The following is a 16263-nucleotide window of genomic DNA, read 5'->3' on the forward strand; positions in this document are numbered from 1 at the left end:
AAAATATGATACCAGGTATTCTTTTCATGTTATTTGCATGTATTTCAGTTTACTTGTCTTCAAATGCTTACCAACTTTATTTTGAGGTAAGTAGCCTGTTTAATCATAAAAAATGTTGTTACCAATGATAAATTTCCACGTTGGGACTTCTGAGTATTAGTTGTAATATCCAATTCTAATGACCTAGCAACTATATATCTAGGGAAAAATGGCCTAAATTGATTCAAACACAGAGCATAAATGTTTAAATGCCACACGAGTCCATTGGGCCATGAGTGACATTTGCAGAGACAGCATCCTTTGTGTTTATAGGTTAAGGAGGAGGAGGTTTTGAGTTGAACCATCTAATCAGTTAGGACTCCTTTGGTTAGGGTAACAAAAATTGATTCCTGCAAGTAGTTAAAGGGTGAAAGTAATTTTGATAAAGACAGAGGGGTACACATGGAATCACGAGAGGATTGCAGGGCCCCTCTACTACTTTCACCTCTCTGTTACTCCCGGTGCCTGTTTTCCTTTTCCTCTCATTGTGGACATATTTTGTTTCTCTTGTTCACCTCTTGATCCTGTTATTCAGGAGCGTAAGACCTAACCCACCGAAGTGAGCCAACCATTTTTTTTCCCTGATCCTAAGTCAGATTCCCTGAGAATTTTGATTTCCTCAAGTCCTAGCACATACAAAGAGGGTATCTTAGCAGTACGTTAGATGCACCTAGAGACTTATAGAACTACTTTGTCCAATTAAGTTTGAATCTCTGTGGGTTGGTGCCAAGGCCTCAGCATTTTCAAGTTCCTCAGGTTGAGGATCAGCTAAGGTTGAGGATCAGCTAAGGTTGAGGACTGCTGTTTGGGAGAATGGTAAATATCACATTATAGAAAATGACTAGGAAGCCTTCTGTGGGGGCAGGGACATAGGAGGGGATGGGTAGAGGGCATTATGAGCTATGCAGACACTATAGAAGCCAATCAGTAGTTCTATAAAATCATTAAAATTACATAACATCTGCAAAATATTTAACATTTTTTGGAAGTAGTGTTAGCATTATGAACTTAATTCTGAATATGAATTTGCAATCCCAGTAAGGTACAATAGAAGTCACATTTTTTTTGTAAATAAAATTATCGATTAATCTGACCACAAACCAGCACAGTGAGGTAGAAGTTCTATTTCAATTATTATTGAGGCTTCCTGTATCCGAATGTCCTCAGTCCAAACATTCTCCTCAGTCCATGCCATTTGGAGATAATGCTCAGGTTTTCACGCCTTAGATCCGGCTCTAAGCCCTTCTCTTTGGAGTGCCTCCAGGTTTGTGGAAGCAAAAATTGTAACACGGTTTGGTGTGATTCTAGATGTAGGAAAAGAAAACATTTACGACAATACATTATAGCTGAGGAAGTGTAAAGTGTGTGAAAAGATGTAACATTTCTACACTTGACTTGAACTGGAAAATGTCAATCCATTCAAATCAGGTCTGGTAATTTTTGCATCTTTAATGTAATACCTGGAATAAGTGCTAAAAATGCTATATAAATATATACATTAAAAAATGATAGATACCGGGTGCGTGGGTGGCTCATTCGGTTAAGCATCCGACTTCAGCTTAAGTCATGATCTCACAGTTCATGGGTTTGAGCCCCTCGTCGCGCTCTGTGCTGACAGCTCAGAGCCTGGATCCTCTTTGGATTCTGTGTCTCCCTCTCTCTCTGCCCTGCCCCCTGCGTGTGCTCTGTGTCTCTCTATTCCTCAAAAATGAATAAACATTAAGGACAATTAAAAAAAAAAAGATAGATAAATCAAAAAGGAATCCAACGCTGTAGTAAAGTTAGCTCCCAGAAAAACATTAAATATTTTTTGGTAATTCATTCAATGCTTTAAGCTGTCTTGCTACTTATTTCAAGCCTTGTCTCTGGTTCTTTGGCTGCTCTTTCAACAATGCTAACTGTGTGTCAAATTTTGTCTACTACATTAGGCAACATATAAAGATAAGATGACCAACACGTCTCCAGCGCTATGCATCTCCATTTTCTATTTATTGCATGTATCCACATCCAAGAATGTATTTCAATCTAATATTTTCAGAAACAAAGACTGAACTTATTAAAAATTATTAAAGTTTATTTTTTTAATAGTACCATAGGCTTCTACCCCAAGTGTGGGAGCTGGAAGGAGGAGGATACTAGTCAGTACTTTTCCTACTAACTCTCCTTATTAAATTCCCAAAGAAAAAGTGGCTGTCATTGAGTAGGATCTTTCATTTAAATCTACTGAGCTGTCATAGGCCTGAATTTATATATGCTGAATGGTTTGGGCTCCTTCCATTAATTGATTATTAGTGCTTTTTACTATACACTTTATGTGTGATTTTTCTTTTCCCACCAAGAGCCACCTTGAAACAATAATTGATAGACACCAGGGCCTACATGAAGATAGACAAGTTCTTGGGAAATAGAGTTTTCTGCAATTTAAAACAGCACTGAGCAAGAATGGATAATCTGATCAAAGAGTAAACAGGCAAATGATTTAAAATCACAAAGTATTTTTAGGGAAGGAAGGTCAGGGGCATGGGGAAGGATGTACAAAGTTCTTAGTAGTCCAAAATGAATGATAATTTAGCATCTAGATCTGACAAGTATTTACAACGGACTGTCTGAGGGTTTAAGGGACACGGCCTCACCCCCAGAGACTTTTCTGCATTTGCCTTGCTGCGGCCAAATGCACATATGTTTTGGCAAGTCAGGAGTCCTCCTCAGTGTTAGGCCTAGCTATCTTCTGCGCATTCTCTCATCTTGTGTTCACAGTAAACACTTAGGCATTATTTTTCCCCAACAAACTGAAGAAATGTTGGAATAGTGCCATGAAGGCTGCAAACTATTTGTACCTTTGTCGGAGCAGCAAGCCAAACACGCATCTCTACCATGTGAGATCCAAGCCTGAGACAGACACCAGCCCTTTGTGCCCAATAACCGTTAGTGAACAGATATCAGGTCCTGTGAGTGGTCCCACTGAAGTTTCTTTCCTAGACTTCAGATGAGAAAGATGCCTGTCACCTCCCTTGGGTGACTTGAGAGAACCTTGGACCTGAAATAATCCACAGCCTTCACCAACATCTCTCTTCTTACCTTGATTCCTTACCCCACAACTTAAACCTGTTTTGTAACCTGGAAATGGATGGACAGCTGAGGTAACAGAGTTAGATTTCAAGTTTAGCCTTGCAAGTTCTCATGATAACTATGCATCTTATCTTGGAATGTGGTATCCATTTTATAATTTATTTAATCTTTTTGAAAAATTACTTTAAAAATGTTTGGAGATAATTATAGACTAAATGCAGTTATAAGAAATAGCAGAGACATCCCATGGACTCTTCACCTGTTTTCCCTAAGGATAACATTTTGCAAAAAGATGGTATAGTATCAAAATCAGGAAATACACATTAATATCATCTTTCAACTTTATTCAGATAGCACCAGATTTACATACAGTCATTAGTGTGTACATGTGTGTAATTCTATACAATTTTATTACAAGTATAGATTCAGTTTTATCACAAGGATGGAACAGTACCACAGTTAAGATAAAGAATACTTTAGTCCCAAGAATCACTCTTGCTATCCATTCATATCTACAACCACTAATTTCTCTCCCTCCCTTTGTCCAGGGTTTTCCAGAGAAATATTACCAATAGCATAAACATGTGCTCTTGCGCGCGCGCACACACACACACACACACACACACACACACACACAGAACTGCTGGTGCTCATAGGCTTTATACAGTATGGAGAGCCTCCAAACGCTCCTACCCCTGGGGTTCCTGTGGCCTAGAGAGAGGGAGTGGGGGAAATTCCTGCTGATGCCTGGTCTATTGATGGGTCTAATTGGGGCAAACTATCCACAAGAAATGTAATCACTATTCAGCCCGACACTGACACCATCTGGATGGAAGCAGAAATGGACCACAGCAGGCAGGGGGCTGAACTCTGAGCAGTTTGGCTGGTGATCACTCATGAGCCTTGGCCATTAACCCTTTGTGCCCTTGGTCAAACTGCTCACAAGAGATTAGGCCTATGGCTTTGGATAATGGGAAGCCAAGGAGTGGATGATCATGAATGGGCCCTTGTTCAGTTGGGATATATGGAAAGACATTTAGTTTCATCTGCAAGAGCCTGAGGCAGTTATGTGTTCTGTATCTCAGCTCATAAAGTGCTGGTTACACCTTGCTGACCAAGAAGCTGACACCCTAGCCTGGGTCTGAGCCCTACCTAGCAACTGACCCGTCAGTAGATATAGCAGATCAGATGCATAGAAAAGTGGTCACCACAGCATTCGTGTGGGATGGGGTATTGCCAAGGACGTCAGAGTGCCCTTGAAATACAGGCATTTGTTTAATGCCATAATATCATGCATATGTGTGTTCTAAACACCCAAGGTGACTCCTAAAGGAATCTAGCGCCATCCACCAGAGTTCCCAACTGGTGAGGGATCATATTGGCCCCTCCCTTCAAGTGATGGTTCAAAATTATGCCTTGGTTTGTGTGGACACCACGTCTGGCCTAATGGAAGCTTTCCCGTGTTGCCTCCCAAGCCAGGCTATCACCATTCGGGGATTAGAGAGACTGAGGGCCATGTATGAATGTCTTTGTCGAATAGACATTGACTGAGTCACTTTGTAAAGGTTCTGGTGTGCAAGATTGGGCAGAAGAACATGACGCTGAATGGAAGGTCTACATCCCCCATAACCCAAGAGCAGCCGGGTTGGTAGAAAGAATGGAATATTAAAGCAGCAGATTGAATTGCTAACAAGAAAACCATCTTGGCTAGGTGGGCTGCGTACAATCCCAGAGTTTAATACATTTTGCCAACAAAAAACCATCCTGGAATGCAAGGATTTATTTAGTCTGAGGCAAGGACAAGTCTTATTACTGTGTAGCTTGCAACCGGGGGAGACCCAACTTTCGGCTACAAACGGAAGGAACTCTCCAAAGGCGAAGTTTTAAGCTTGGGGTGAAATAGGCAGATCCTGCCAATTCTGGGCCCTTTGTGGAGATTGGTCAGATTCAAGTCCCTAACTGCAAGCTTTAGGCCCAGGGTGGCAAGCCGGAGGCAGCTCACTGCTTCTGGTAGCAGTTTCATGATGTGGCAGCCACCAAAAAGGATGACAGGATGTGTGTCAGGGGGCTTTGTGTGAATTTTGCTCAGTTCTGTGCAAATTTGTCACCTCAGGCTGTGCTGACTGGTTTTTGTTTCTCAAGGTCATTGGATCTGATTAAAATTTTAGTTTCTCACCCTTGACATGAGGGAACCCATGTTGTCTGTCAGTTACTGCTGTCTTATCCTTGGGGTCTTATGTTCTCAATCTGAATGATCAGCCAGAAGGGGCTGTTACCCCATATGACAAATTGGGGAACCCTGGTGAGGTACACAACATGTAAAGGTATGGAGGTCATAGAAAACGGCCATAGCCCTCTGGTAACATGGATCAAGGTACTGTGCCGCTGAAACCACCAAGTCTCATCCTGCCTGGGGAGAATTATCTACCGGGATTGCAGTGGAAGGTCCCCTGGGGATGGGTTCCTTCAAATCCCTGGGTGCGGGAGGCGGGGGGTACTCCTTAATCTCTACTGGGATCCTATTGTCCTGCCCCAAGCCAGGCCTGTTGAAATACACTAGACCTGAAATGGAACACACACCAGAGAAACACGGGAGAAGATGGTGGGGGGGGCCCGTCCGGCATACACACCCCCCTAGTCCATCTCCTCATGTCTGACAGTGCTGCCTTCCCTGGCCAACATTTATGGTGTGCACAACCAGGTCAGGTTTCTAACGCTGCCAACCTCCCTCTCTTCAAGACCAGGATGCTACATTCTGTTTCCCACTGGTACAATCACTTGGCCCCCATCTCTGTTCCCTCCACTGGCCTGGAGAATAAAATAGCACCCCCAATTCACCCAGCAAAACGTAAATGACAGCCAACAGAGCCTGTCCTTAATAAACGCTGAAATGTCTGTAATGAAAACAGCTGCCCTCCAAAATACAGCAGCCCTGGTCATGATTACTGCCTCACAAAAAGTCACCTGTGCTGTTATCCAAAAAGAGTGTGGTGTGTTCACACCTGATAACACTTTTTCTAAACAGCCTGAAAACACGAGTAAATGTCCTGAATGGTCCAACCCCAAGCCTGGGAAACCTACTAAATCAGTGATTCCGATCTTACGGTTCTTAGTGGGAAACAAGTTGTTACCTATTTCGGGAATGATTGTTTCGATCTGTGTTTCCTCTGCCATGTATTCCTGTTACTGCGGCTGCATCCGCCTCCAGTGCACGCGGAGAGCCCCAAATGAGCCCCCTCCATGCTAATAACTGCTCAGGGCCGATCGGGGTGTGTAGGATTGTAACCGCCAGAGGGTCGACAGGGCTGGAGAGTTGGAGGAGGTCACCCGGAGAGCAAGACCTCCAGTTGACCCGTCGGGATCCAGGCCAGTGGAAGCTCCTCACTCCTTCTCGGTCCTTGGAGAACATGCTCCGCCCACCGTTATGCGCGAGCGAATCTCCAGGACGCAGCCTTGAGAGAGCAGCGCTGTGACCAGGAGGGTGGCGTGGCCTCCAGATAAACTTCGATGATTCGGGCCTGCAGATTCAGAGATCCACTCATCTTGCTGCTGGGCGAGACCAGCCTCCTAAGTAAGCTCACTTGCTCCTTAGAGCCGCTGCCTGCCGATCTGGGGAGGCCGGCGTCTGGGTTCTGTCTCTCCCTATCCACCTTCTGGGGCAAGGCCAGTTGCCAATTTCACCAGGGAATTCTCCGCTGGGAACCAGCGTTTACTTTTTGGTAGCCTTGAAGTATCGTTATTTGACCGTCTTCTTGGGGGTGGGGGGAAAAATAGTTCTACTTAGTATAGCTTTCTAGGTTCTTAGTAACTTTGTATTAGCAATTTGTATGTTCCACTAACCAACGGAAAGGTAGTTTAAATGGGTTTTTTTTTTTTGGTAGACATTTTGTCTTTCTCTCTGATGCTTTTAATAAGTTTAACGTGTCTTTGGTGCTTTGCAGCATGAATACAATGTGTGTAAGTATGAACTTATTTTTATTATATTTGGAAACTAATGGGCATACAAAATAGTTGAGGTGTTTTTCTGTAATTTAGAAAATTCCAAGACATTGTCTCTTCAATAATGCATATAGTGTATGTATATGTGTGTGTGGGTATATATATATATATATATATATATATATACCCATATATATGTATGTAATACATTAATAAATTCCTGGAATTCTAATTTAGTTCTAAGTTAGACTTGTCAGACTTCTAGATTTCTTAACCTCCGTTTACGTATGCCATTTCTTTAATTCAGCTTCCTTCTATGTAATTTCTTCAGATTTATCTTTCAAATGACTAAGTGTATTGAATTGTTAATATTCATTATATTTTCAGTTTTAGAAATTCTATTTAGTTCTTTTGAAATAGCCTTAGCCATTCTTCACAGTCTCTATGTGCTTATTTCTTTATGTTATGACATAGCTGTATCTATATATACCTCATATTTTTTATTGTTTCTCTTAATCCAATATCTTATATTTGAGATCTGATTTTGCATTCATTATGTTTCTGATTCTGTCTAAAGCCTTGTTTCCTAATCATTTTGAAAAAACTTGAATTTTTGAAATTTTGAGTTTTTGAAATGTTTGAAATTCATTTGATCTCATGTTCATTGCAGTTTTATCTTGTGTAGCTCTTTTAAATCTGGATGAGAATATAATATTCTATGGAAGAATTTTATTTTTTGTAGGTGCCTAGCAAAATTTCAAATTAAATTTAAATTTAATTTAAATTTTTAACTTGTAGTCTCAGTACACAGAGATAGTCTGATATATTTTCAGTGGAATATTACTCAGCCACCAAAAAGAATGAAATTTTGCCGTTTGCAGTGACATGGATGGAGCTAGTGTGTAGTATGCTAAGCAAAACAAGCAGAGAAAGACAAATACTGTATGGTTTCACTCATGTGTGGAGTTTAAGAAACAAAACAGATGAACATAGGGGAAGGGAGGGAGAAAAAGAGAGGGAGGCAAACCACGAGAGACTCTTAACTATGGAGAAAAAAACTGAGGGTTGACGGAGGGGAGGTGGGCAGGGGATGGGCTAAATGGGTGATGAGTATTAAGGAGGGCACATGTCATATGTGAGTGATGAATCACTAAATTCTACTCTTGAAACCAGTATTACCCTATTAAGTAACTAGAATTTAAATAAAAACTTGGGGGTACCTGGGTGACTCAGTCGGTTGGGTGTCCGACTTCAGCTCAGGTCATGATCTTACAGTTTGTGGTTCGAGCCCCACGTCAATCTCTGTGCTGACAGCTCAGAGCCTGGAACCTGCTTCGGATTCTGGGTCTCCCTCTTTCTCTGCCCCTCCCCCACTTGTGCTCTGCCTCTGTCTCTCAAAAAGAAATTTTTTGTCAAAAATAAAAAAAAACAACTTGAACTCCCCGCCAAAGAAAAAATAAACAAAAACCAAAAAGAATAATGAATGTTGGGATGAGCTTGAGCTGTAGGATTATTTCAGTTCTCTCTCTGCCTGTTTGCTGGGAATAAAGAATGTGAACAAATAAACTGGTGAATGTGATTCAGGAAAGAAATAGGAGAGGATAGCGCTGTATAGCCTAGCTTCATGTGAAATCCTCCTGTCTGACTTTGTTTTTTGCTCTCCATAATCATGACCATTTAAACTGAAGCTCTGGGGGCGCCTGGGTGGCTCAGTCGGTTAAGCCTCCGACTTCAGCTTAGGTCAGATCTCACGTTCGTGGGTTCGAGCCCTACATCCAGCTCTGTGCTGACAGCTAGCTCAGAGCCTGGAGCCTGCTTCCGGTTCTGTGTCTCCTTCTCTCTCTCTGCTCCTCCCCCTCTCATGCTCTGTCTCTGTCTGTATCAAAAATAAAAAAATAAAACATTAAAAAAAATAAACTGAAGCTCTGTCACCATGAATTTACAGATGGCTTCAGCTAAAGTCCTTTTGCTCTTACCTACATTTCTGTTGGGCTTCTCTTATTCTTGCTATGGAATGACACCTCCCTGTTTTTAAATATTTAACCCAGAAATGAAAAGCAAAATCTGGTTGTGTTTCATTCAGTGTATCAAACTGATGTTACCAGAAATGAAAAAACTCTTACTTCAAACTTAATTTTCAGACTCCTGAAGTACAACTTATAATCGTAAATAATCAGTTAACAGTAGTTTTCACTTATTCTTGTTATAAGGGATTAATGATATAATATGTAAATTTCTTAGTATAATTTCTAGAATACAATAAATGCTTAACAATTTGTTACTGTTAGAATAATATAAAACATCAAAAACACAGTCTTGGACTCAGGGAACATATATGTTGTTATAAAAGTAAAAGGTAAAATACAAATATGGTATGTTGATTGCAATTCTACAAAAATAACAAAGGATATACAGTGTTAATATGTCTCTTTCCATATTAAAAGACATTTAACATAATATATACATGTATATGCAAATGTTATGTCTTATTGATTGTATTACAAGGATTTACTTTCTCCTTTATTTCTTCTCAAAGTTTCCCGATTTGAAAAATGAACATGTAAATCTTTTTCCCATCAGCAGGAATTACTTGAGTTTATTGATGCTTTTTGAGCACTTGCAACCAGATTTTGCTTTTCGTTGTTCAACTCAAGTTTCTGCCAAGGATCAACTCAACATTTTTTCTTTCTCTTTCCCTCTCTCCCTTTTTCTTTCTCTTTTTTCCTCCCTTCCTTCTTTTTTTTCATTGTCTCTTTTTTCTTTCTGCCCCCCATCTTTCCTTGCTTCATTTAGAAAGAATTTAGAAATAGTAGGTAGTTTTCCAAAACTTCCTTGATGTTGGTGTCCAAAACTTACCTAACAATGAAAATAGTTGTGCATCTGTTTACACACACATATAAGTATATGAATGATCTAGATTCACCAGATAAGTAAATTACTCAAGTCTCAAGTGACTTGTTACTCAGGTATGGTTTTTGGACCAGCAACATTGATGTCACCTGGGAACTTGTTATAAATGAAGACTCTCAGGCCCCGTCCTAATCTACCAAATCAAAGTCTGCCTTCTAACAAGATCCCCAGGTGATTCATCTGTAATTAAAGTGTAAGGAACGTTACTGAAACAGATTTTAAACAGCAAAATGAGTTGAGAGTTCAAACAGTTATTGTAGGGAAAAAAAATCTGTTTCAATTATCTGTATGATTTTTATAAAGTGATTATTTGCAAGGTTGAAAGGGATGGTCAGGATGTTGAATTATCATTGGATAAATACCTCAGTTCTCAGATTTTTCTGCCATAGTTAGGCACTGCCATGAGGACTGCTCACGGGTGATCAAGTCTCTTAAACCCCTGATGAATCGGGAAAAGTGTAGTACTGCTCGTCATTTAAAGTGAAATCATTGTCCAAACAACAATAGGACTTTTCAAATTAAGAAGAAAATCCCACATCTTACCATGTGGCTTCTCACTTTCAATGCCAGTGTCTATGTATGCACTCGCTTGTGTTTGTAGATTGTTTTATTTATGGCAGGCTATGGCGTGTGCATGGGCAAAGTTACAGTGGGAAGGGTAGGATATTTGATGTCTTTGTGATCATTGTTTTTAAAGTATAATGTTGATCTAATGATAATTATGATTATTTTTTATTTATTTTTATTTTTAAGTATAATTTATTGTCAAATTGGCTTACATACAACACCCAGTGTTCATACCAATAAGAGCCCTCCTCCATGCCCATCACCCATTTTCTCCTCTCCCCCACCCCCCATCAACCCTGGTTTGTTCTCTATATTTTAGAGTCTCTTCTGGTTTGCCTCCCTCCCTCTTTGTCCATGGGGGAATGGAAGGGGAAACATAGTTCTAATTATGATTATTAGTAAGAATTCTAACTATGAAACTTTCTAATCATGATTTGTAAATGCTGCATCACATCCCATTGAGTTGATACACAAGGATTATTTCGTCTTTCTATCTTATATGGAAAGTCAGATAGGTTCCAAGTTTTGCTATTATATATATTTTACTAGTAAACATTTTTGTACAATAGTGGAATTGCTGGAATCAAACATATTCAATATTATAGGTTGATTTTTGTTTTTTCTAATACACTGTTTTAGGGCAGTTTTTGATTTCACATGTGTTATTTTAAAAACAGATTTAAGCATTTTAGTAAAGGAAAAGATGTGATAATGAAGTCAATGAGGATGCTAATCGGTATTTATTTCTGTTTCTTCTGCTTACTTTTGGCTAGTGTTTTTCTAGTGTTTTTTAGGGTGAAAGCTGAAGCCACTGATTTGAGACGATAAATGTATCCCATGTATTGTTTTAGGGGTATATCTGGTGGTTTCATTTCGATTCAGTTCAAATTTCTTCCTAATTTCTCTTTTGATTTCTTCTTAACCAATGGGTTATGTATAATTGTGTAATTTAGTTTCCAAATATTTTTTCAAATTTCTGATTATAATGTTGCCAGAGACGATACTTTGATTTCTAATTTTATTATAGTGTTGATTTCTAATTTTGATTTCTAAATTTGATTCCTAATTTAATTGTAGTGTTGCCAGAGAGTATACTTTGTAAGATTTGCATGGTTTTAAATTTATGAGACTGATTTTATAACTTAGAATATGGTCTATGCTGCAGATGTTCTGTGTGTACTTGAAAATAATGGATTTCTCTATTGTTGGGTGCATATTCTGTACATGTCAATTAGGTCAAGTTGATTGTTTATGTTCAAATCTGTTATATCCTTGCTGAATTTTGGTCTAATTGTTCTTCTAGTATTGAAGAAGGAATACTTAAACATTTTATTATATTGGCGGATGTTTCTATTTCTCCTTTCAGTAGTATTAGTCTTTGCTTCATGGATTTTGAAACTGTTAATCTGTACATAAACATTTGGAATGCTATGACTTTGACTTTCTGTATCTTTGTATTTAAAGTAAGTTTCTCATGAGAGACTCTTAAATATGGAGAACAAACAGGGTTATTGGAGGGGTTTTAGGAGGGGGGATAGGCTAAATGGGTAAGGGGCATTAAGGAATCTACTCTTGAAATCATTGCTGCACTATATGCTAACTAACTTGGATATAAATTAAAAAAATAAAAGAATAAAGTTACTAATAACCTGCAGTAGGCCTTGCTTTTTTTGTTTAATCTCTTATGATCTGTATGTCTTTTGATTTGATTACTTTGTTTGCTGACATTTAGTGTGACTTTCTATGTGATTTTGTTTAAATCTAAAATTGCCACTTGTTTTCCATTTGTCCATTTGTTATCGTTAATTTTTATGCTTTTTTGCTGTTCATTTAGTACTCTTAGGATTATCTGTTTTCCTAATATATTAGGTTTAATTCTTTTTTATTGGCTTTATGGCTTGTGCTATTCATCTTAACTTATTAAAGTCTAACATAGTGTGTTATTATAACATTTTATGTAAAATATTACAAAAGTATTTTTCTACTTCTTACTTATTGGTCTTTGTGCCATTGTTGCCATATATTTTATTACTATTTGTTATAAACCACAATACCACACTGTTCTTATTTTTGTTAGAACAACCAATTGTATTTCAAAGTAATGTAAATGAGAAAATGTCTTATGTTTACATTATTACCATTTCCTATTATCTTCATTCCTTTGTTTTTTATCTGGTATCATTTCTCTTCCACCTGAAGAACTTTCTTTAGCATTTCTTTTATTGAAAATTTGATGATGAAGTCATTAAATTTTTAATTTCTCAAAAGCCTTTATTGCTTTCAATTTTTGAGGAAAATTCACATGAACATAAAATTCTAGATTGACAGTTTTTTTTTAATGTACTTTGATATTGTTACTCCATTGTCTCCTCATTTACATTGTTTTTGGTAGGAAATCTGTGGAATTTCTTATCTGTATTCCTCTGTAATGGAGCTTTTTCCTCTGTATGCTCTTAAGATTTTTCCTTTATTACATGATTTGTGAAATTTGGCAATGTGCCTTTGTATAGTTTTCTTCATATTTCTTATGCTTGAAATTTGCTGGGATTCTTGGATCTTTTGGTATATAGTTTTCATTAGGTTTGAAAAATTTGGAATCATTTCTTACAATGTTTTTCTCTTTAACCTTTTCTCTTTCTTCCAAGCACTCCAGTGTACATATATTTCTACTGTATAAAGTTGTCCTACTGCTTCGTGTTTTTTCTTCTGCAATTTCTAATCTTTTCTTAATTCTATCCAGTGATATTTTATCTCAGACATTTGTGTTTCATTTTCCAGAATGTTCGTTTTAGTGTTTCATAAATATATTTCCTCTCAATATATTTATTATATTTTAGTACATGGAATACACTTACAGTAATTGTCTTAATTCCCTGTCCTCTGATTCCAACATCTATCAGTTCTGGGTGATTCTTAATTGTTTCTTTCTGTCTTCCTTGTATCTTAAGTTTTTCTGCTTTATTGCATGCCTAGTAGTTTATTATTATATGCCAGTCACTTTAAATTTTACCCTATTAGATTTTGAATACTTTAAAGTCTTATGGGTATTCTTGAGTTTTTTCATTTAGATGCTGTGTTGAGGATCCTCAAGACCAGGCCAAGTTTCAGTGATTATCTAGGAAAACACCTGGTCTCAGCGCAGAGTCACACTCAAGACCGACTTATGATGAGGAAAGGATTTAAAAAAAATCAGCAACGAGTAAAAGCACATGGGACACAGACTGAGGGAAATCAGGCCCAAGCTTCCAAGGATGCTCCCAGAGTGGAATCACACTGGCTGCACAGAGGGCCCAGAGATGAGTTGTGACAACACCTATGAAATATTGCCAATCAGGAAAGCACCCCAGTTTGTCAAGTATGCAGATTCCAGAGCACCAGAAAGAGAAAAGATGTTCAGTATAAGTCATATTGTCTGTTCAATCAGTTTAGGCACAGCAGGTCATTGTTACCAGCTAATGGTAGGAACTGTCCCTAAATCAAAATTCCCAGGAACCAGCCAAAGTCAACCTTGTATGCACATCTTTCAAAGTACAGCAGTCAGGCCTGGTATGTTAAATTTTCCTGCACAGATGCTCTTAAGTCACCTAGAAATAGTTTGATTCTTTCAGATTCCTATTTACATTTTACTCGGTGGGTTAGAATAGTGTTTACTCTGGGGTTAATTATTTCCCACTACTGAAGCAGGACTCTTGGAGTACCTGTCCAATAGACATGAATTGTAGGTTTCAGAGCCTTCCTGTTGGTAGTAGGCCCTGTTCCCAAACTGGTGAGTATCAGATACGATTCCCTCTTATTCTTGTGTGTGTTTCTTTGCCAGCCTTCCATAGAATCCTCTCACATAGGTGAGCATTTGCTGAATGCTCAGAGGAACTCCTATGTATTCTACGTTCTCTCTCTGTGCAGCTCTTTCTCTGCTAGTGCTCTGTTCTGCCAACTGAGGTCACCTTGTTTTCCCTGCACCCTGAGCTCCATCTTCTAAATCTCAGAGTCCTACAGGCTGTGCCTGTTTTTTCTCCTTGAGCCTCATGCTGCAGTCTTTCACCGTCTAGGAAGCCTTAGCAATCTTAAGGATTCTCTTATTTATTTTCTGTCTCTCAGAGATCACTGTCTTATTCCCAGATGGCCAGTGTCCTCAAAACTTTCTTTCATACATTTAGTCTGCAATCTAGTCACTTGGGGCTGAAGGGTAAATCCAATTCCTATTATTCCATCTTGGCCAGAAGCTAAGATTTTTCAGGAAAGATACATTGCAATAGTTACATGTGGAGGTGTAACATCAGGAGAGAGAGATTTAAATAGTTATATTTTGAGGTCTGTCATGAAGTGAGCCTCCAGTTATTCAGTCCCTACTTAGCCTTCTTCATTATCAGATTTTCTTTTCTACCCCTGGTGGCTCCTATGTTTAATCATCTGAATAGTTTTTAGTCGTACTGCCTTTAATTTTGCTCTCTTTCATATCTGTCACATCCACCCTGCTTGTCTGGTACTGTATATGTCAGAGCCTTTAGAATTTTCTTCCCAAAATGTATCATATTTTTCCACAAAGCCTTCACTTATAGTGTCTAATATGACTAAACTACCCCCCTCTCTGCTCTCGGTCTTTTTATCTCCTTGTAGTCCTAGTTATGAATCAAGTCAGGTGCCAACTTCTCAGGAGGCAATTCTTGAAGATCATTCCTATTCACTTAACCAACAAAGGCCACAGCCCTTCTTGGGTTTCTCATAAGCCTCTGGCTCCATAATTACAGGTAAAAATGATTTATTATTTTTTAAAAATCTTTGACCTATTTTCTTTGAATGTGAGTCCCTCAAGGCTATAAATTCTGTCTTCTTTTGTTATGTCATAGACCTCAGCTCTTGTGAATGATTTCTCATAATTGATTAATAAATGTTTGCTAACATGTTATGAAATTATAGGCTAAATTGGGCCTAAAACCTATTTCCTCATCTAATGTAACTCTTTATTTTATATATTTAAATGGTCGTGAGGTCCAGTGAGAGCAGCAGTGCATTTTAATGAAGCGTCCACAGAATGATTATTTAGGGGCACAGGAATATAGGGCTGAGCCCCTTGGTTGGGGTCGGGGGGGTGCTCAGTGGAAGGTAATAAGTGTCAGGGATAAGCAAGAGCTGCATAGATCTAGGCGGCATCAAACCAAAAGAGAGAAAAAGATAACTGGAGGGTATATGGTACTGCCAAGAATGAAAACATACAAGTATAGACTTTGTCAGTTCCTTTGCTTTCTGAATTCCTAACAGTGTATTTTATATCCCTCTAAAGACTATAGAAGAAATAAGAAAAGCTGAGTCATGTACTTTAGGATGAATAGAAATAATAATTATTATTATAATAAATGTAGCTAATATTTATTGCACACTTACTCATTAACTATATATTGAGCACCCTCCTGAGAACTTGAGCATATAACCCAGTTTAAGGGAGAGGGGCTCAGAATGATTAACAATGTTCCCAACACTCACATAGCTAGTAAATGTCAAAGTCAGGAAGATTAGGATTTGAACAGTCACTGGTTTTAACCATTGGTTTATAATATCCATGACCCTTAACTAATTCTTGATAGAGGTCCACGATCAAGCATTTTAGACCCAAAAAGGGAAAGTATTTTTTCAAATTTAGGGTTATTTTTACCTCTTTTGTAGTTTGAATCAGGGCCTCAATGACATGATTAGAATCTCTTCTGTTTCCCTCCTTTTTCAAGATCATGCAGAAATTCCATC

At 38.4% G+C, this 16263-nt stretch overlaps 1 long non-coding RNA gene across 1 annotated transcript in view; it reads left to right on the forward strand.

Moving 5' to 3' along the window:
- The first annotated feature begins 6493 nt into the window (after window positions 1-6493).
- Window positions 6494-16263, forward strand: part of LOC115289255 — a 32126-nt gene continuing 22356 nt past the window's right edge. The window contains exon 1 of the long non-coding RNA XR_003907512.1: window positions 6494-6679. This is a non-coding gene — a long non-coding RNA (uncharacterized LOC115289255). The remainder of the gene's footprint in view (window positions 6680-16263) is intronic.

Source organism: Suricata suricatta, chromosome 4, assembly GCF_006229205.1.
Source record: "Suricata suricatta isolate VVHF042 chromosome 4, meerkat_22Aug2017_6uvM2_HiC, whole genome shotgun sequence".
Lineage (NCBI taxonomy): Eukaryota > Metazoa > Chordata > Mammalia > Carnivora > Herpestidae > Suricata > Suricata suricatta.